The sequence below is a fragment of the Schistocerca americana genome, unplaced genomic scaffold (assembly GCF_021461395.2).
Source record: "Schistocerca americana isolate TAMUIC-IGC-003095 unplaced genomic scaffold, iqSchAmer2.1 HiC_scaffold_827, whole genome shotgun sequence".
Taxonomy (NCBI): domain Eukaryota; kingdom Metazoa; phylum Arthropoda; class Insecta; order Orthoptera; family Acrididae; genus Schistocerca; species Schistocerca americana.
Genome location: NW_025726595.1, coordinates 27,501 through 32,500, shown reverse-complemented (window position 1 = coordinate 32,500; position 5,000 = coordinate 27,501). Strand labels below are relative to the sequence as shown.

Below are 5,000 nucleotides of genomic sequence, written 5' to 3'. Positions count from 1 at the left end.
TACCTTAACCTAACCTATGTCGTACCTTAACCTAACCTATGTCGTACCTTAACCTAACCTATGTCGTACCTTAACCTAACCTATGTCGTACCTTAACCTAACCTATGTCGTACCTTAACCTAACCTATGTCGTACCTTAACCTAACCTATGTCGTACCTTAACCTAACCTATGTCGTACCTTAACCTAACCTATGTCGTACCTTAACCTAACCTATGTCGTACCTTAACCTAACCTATGTCGTACCTTAACCTAACCTATGTCGTACCTTAACCTAACCTATGTCGTACCTTAACCTAACCTATGTCGTACCTTAACCTAACCTATGTCGTACCTTAACCTAACCTATGTCGTACCTTAACCTAACCTATGTCGTACCTTAACCTAACCTATGTCGTACCTTAACCTAACCTATGTCGTACCTTAACCTAACCTATGTCGTACCTTAACCTAACCTATGTCGTACCTTAACCTAACCTATGTCGTACCTTAACCTAACCTATGTCGTACCTTAACCTAACCTATGTCGTACCTTAACCTAACCTGTATTGCGCCTTAACCTAACCTGTATTGCGCCTTAACGTAACCTGTATTGCGCCTTAACGTAACCTGTATTGCGCCTTAACGTAACCTGTATTGCGCCTTAACGTAACCTGTATTGCGCCTTAACGTAACCTGTATTGCGCCTTAACGTAACCTGTATTGCGCCTTAACGTAACCTGTATTGCGCCTTAACGTAACCTGTATTGCGCCTTAACGTAACCTGTATTGCGCCTTAACGTAACCTGTATTGCGCCTTAACGTAACCTGTATTGCGCCTTAACGTAACCTGTATTGCGCCTTAACGTAACCTGTATTGCGCCTTAACGTAACCTGTATTGCGCCTTAACGTAACCTGTATTGCGCCTTAACGTAACCTGTATTGCGCCTTAACGTAACCTGTATTGCGCCTTAACGTAACCTGTATTGCGCCTTAACGTAACCTGTATTGCGCCTTAACGTAACCTGTATTGCGCCTTAACGTAACCTGCATTGCGCCTTAACGTAACCTGCATTGCGCCTTAACGTAACCTGTATTGCGCCTTAACGTAACCTGCATTGCGCCTTAACGTAACCTGCATTGCGCCTTAACGTAACCTGTATTGCGCCTTAACGTAACCTGTATTGCGCCTTAACGTAACCTGTATTGCGCCTTAACGTAACCTGTATTGCGCCTTAACGTAACCTGTATTGCGCCTTAACGTAACCTGTATTGCGCCTTAACGTAACCTGTATTGCGCCTTAACGTAACCGATATTGCGCCTTAACGTAACCTATATTGCGCCGTAACGTAACCTATATTGCGCCGTAACGTAACCCACATTGCCCCTTAACGTAACCTATATTGCGCCGTAACGTAACCTATATTGCGCCGTAACGTAACCCACATTGCCCCTTAACGTAACCCACATTGCCCCTTAACGTAACCCACATTGCCCCTTAACGTAACCCAACACACGTTGGGCCTTAACCCAACACACGTTGGGCCTTAACCCAACACACGTTGGGCCTTAACCCAACACACGTTGGGCCTTAACCCAACACACGTTGGGCCTTAACCCAACACACGTTGGGCCTTAACCCAACACACGTTGGGCCTTAACCTGCTCTGTAATTGTCATACGACGCGTTAAATTAGTGTAGTGTTGCCTAACTGCAACCCCCGCAATATAGTTTGCTACTCGCACTGCCCGGTCCCCAGTGTATCGCTTCATGTTAAACACCTTGCAGCTATACACTGTAATGTGGATGGCAGCAGGACGTACATGCTCAATGCCCTTTGCAGTTGTTCATTGGCATTTGCAGTTGTTCATTGGCATTCGCATGGCGAAGCACTTAGCCTACGCTGTGGTACGGCCTGTGTCAACTGTCCGCTGATGTTGTACGTCCAAATCACACACTGTACTGCACATTGGTCCTCATGTACTGAATGATACATCGTGGTACATGTGACCGTACAACGACTGCGCCAACAACGGCGAACCATGCGGTCCAAATGTTGTGCACTCAGCTACGTGTCGTCTCCCTATAAGAGCTGGATTGCAGTGTGGTATGCCCTGGATGGCGATCAGCATGAGCCGTCTGTTGATGTAGTGGCGCGTGTTGTCAGACGTAGTCGTCTCTTCTCACACACCGTGATAGCACGGTGCACTGCGTTCCACATCTGCGACATGCGACAGAGGCCGGTTGACAGTCGTTCGCGCAATGGACATCGCATACGTACGGGGGCCACCTTCCACGTGTTCGCTAAGCGTGGACATGTTGTTGCGTGTATGTGGGCAGACAGTGTGTCGTGACACCTGACACAGGCATGCAACAATCGTTGAATTTGCAAATGGCGATGGACGCCTACGTTTGCTGGTGACGTTACGCAAATGAACAACTGGTAAACCGTTGTGGTGCGGTTGTTCTCGCTAGGGGTGAATCAGTGATGGCGACGATCGGTTGAGCTACCAACCGGTTGTTGCAGCGATACCCACCATGCCCACGAACGTGAATGGCATGTGGGTGTGAAGCGATACGCGGCGGTGGCTGGGTGGGACCGTCCCCGGCCGGTGAGGGGGGGCCTCCCGGCGTGTTGGCCGTGCGGTGCGTGGGCGCACGCGCTACAGCCGGCTGGTGGGGGCGGCCAGTGGCAGGCGCGCCGGCCGACGGAGGCGGCAGGCGGCGCAGCTGCGCGCCGGCGCACCCTGCACGCGGCGCCGTGCGGCCAAAGTAGGTCCTCGCGGGCCCGGTGCGAAGCGCGGTGGACATCTGCAGTGTGCTGGTCCGATTGAGGACTGTGTGCGCTGAGGATGCGCCGCCGCCCGGCGCTCGGCGCCGCGACGCCGTCTGCTGCTCGGTCGCCTCTGCGGTTCTCGCAGGTGGTTTGTATCGCAGCTGTGCGGACGTGTTGGCGCGTGCGCTGTGCTGGGAGAGTTCGCTTCGGCACCCAAGTGGGGCTTTTGTCCTTCTGTGGCGCTGGCGTTGGAGCTGCCGGTCACCGTAGGTGGCGCGTGTTGTCTCCCGCCGGCAATGCCACGACAGCACGCTCCCGGGCCTCTGTCGGCAGCGGCAAGCTCAGTTGGGAGCACGGGTGGTCGCACCTAAAGCGTCTACTCGCCAAACTCCGGGCGATTGCGCCTCTCTCGAACCCGACCAAGTACTTAGGACGGCGCTGCGCGCCGCCGGGACCTGAGAGGGTTTCGAGGTGTATGGTGCAGGGGAGCTCAGCCTCCTCCTGTTTGCAGAATAATTGAGCGGACGCTTGCGTGTTCGCGCGGGCCCCCGGGACACACTCCCGGGCGGCCGGCTGCTCAGCTCTAGTTGACGCAGCTCCCTGGTTGATCCTGCCAGTAGTCATATGCTTGTCTCAAAGATTAAGCCATGCATGTCTCAGTACAAGCCGCATTAAGGTGAAACCGCGAATGGCTCATTAAATCAGTTATGGTTCCTTAGATCGTACCCACGTTACTTGGATAACTGTGGTAATTCTAGAGCTAATACATGCAAACAGAGTCCCGACCAGAGATGGAAGGGACGCTTTTATTAGATCAAAACCAATCGGTCGGCTCGTCCGGTCCGTTTGCCTTGGTGACTCTGAATAACTTTGGGCTGATCGCACGGTCCTCGTACCGGCGACGCATCTTTCAAATGTCTGCCTTATCAACTGTCGATGGTAGGTTCTGCGCCTACCATGGTTGTAACGGGTAACGGGGAATCAGGGTTCGATTCCGGAGAGGGAGCCTGAGAAACGGCTACCACATCCAAGGAAGGCAGCAGGCGCGCAAATTACCCACTCCCGGCACGGGGAGGTAGTGACGAAAAATAACGATACGGGACTCATCCGAGGCCCCGTAATCGGAATGAGTACACTTTAAATCCTTTAACGAGTATCTATTGGAGGGCAAGTCTGGTGCCAGCAGCCGCGGTAATTCCAGCTCCAATAGCGTATATTAAAGTTGTTGCGGTTAAAAAGCTCGTAGTTGGATTTGTGTCCCACGCTGTTGGTTCACCGCCCGTCGGTGTTTAACTGGCATGTATCGTGGGACGTCCTGCCGGTGGGGCGAGCTGAAGGCGTGCGACGCGCCTCGTGCGTGCTCGTGCGTCCCGAGGCGGACCCCGTTGCAATCCTACCAGGGTGCTCTTGAGTGAGTGTCTCGGTGGGCCGGCACGTTTACTTTGAACAAATTAGAGTGCTTAAAGCAGGCAAGCCCGCCTGAATACTGTGTGCATGGAATAATGGAATAGGACCTCGGTTCTATTTTGTTGGTTTTCGGAACCCGAGGTAATGATTAATAGGGACAGGCGGGGGCATTCGTATTGCGACGTTAGAGGTGAAATTCTTGGATCGTCGCAAGACGAACAGAAGCGAAAGCATTTGCCAAGTATGTTTTCATTAATCAAGAACGAAAGTTAGAGGTTCGAAGGCGATCAGATACCGCCCTAGTTCTAACCATAAACGATGCCAGCCAGCGATCCGCCGCAGTTCCTCCGATGACTCGGCGGGCAGCCTCCGGGAAACCAAAGCTTTTGGGTTCCGGGGGAAGTATGGTTGCAAAGCTGAAACTTAAAGGAATTGACGGAAGGGCACCACCAGGAGTGGAGCCTGCGGCTTAATTTGACTCAACACGGGAAACCTCACCAGGCCCGGACACCGGAAGGATTGACAGATTGATAGCTCTTTCTTGATTCGGTGGGTGGTGGTGCATGGCCGTTCTTAGTTGGTGGAGCGATTTGTCTGGTTAATTCCGATAACGAACGAGACTCTAGCCTGCTAACTAGTCGCGTGACATCCTTCGTGCTGTCAGCGATTACTTTTCTTCTTAGAGGGACAGGCGGCTTCTAGCCGCACGAGATTGAGCAATAACAGGTCTGTGATGCCCTTAGATGTTCTGGGCCGCACGCGCGCTACACTGAAGGAATCAGCGTGTCTTCCTAGGCCGAAAGGTCGGGGTAACCCGCTGAACCTCCTTCGTGCTA

General features: G+C 52.6%; 1 non-coding gene across 1 annotated transcript in view; it reads left to right on the top strand.

Moving 5' to 3' along the window:
- Positions 1–3,354: 3,354 nt before the first annotated feature.
- LOC124591318 overlaps positions 3,355–5,000 on the top strand; it is a 1,910-nt gene continuing 264 nt past the window's right edge. The window contains exon 1 of the ribosomal RNA XR_006977131.1: positions 3,355–5,000. This exon is cut by the window's right edge and continues 264 nt beyond it. This is a non-coding gene — a ribosomal RNA (small subunit ribosomal RNA).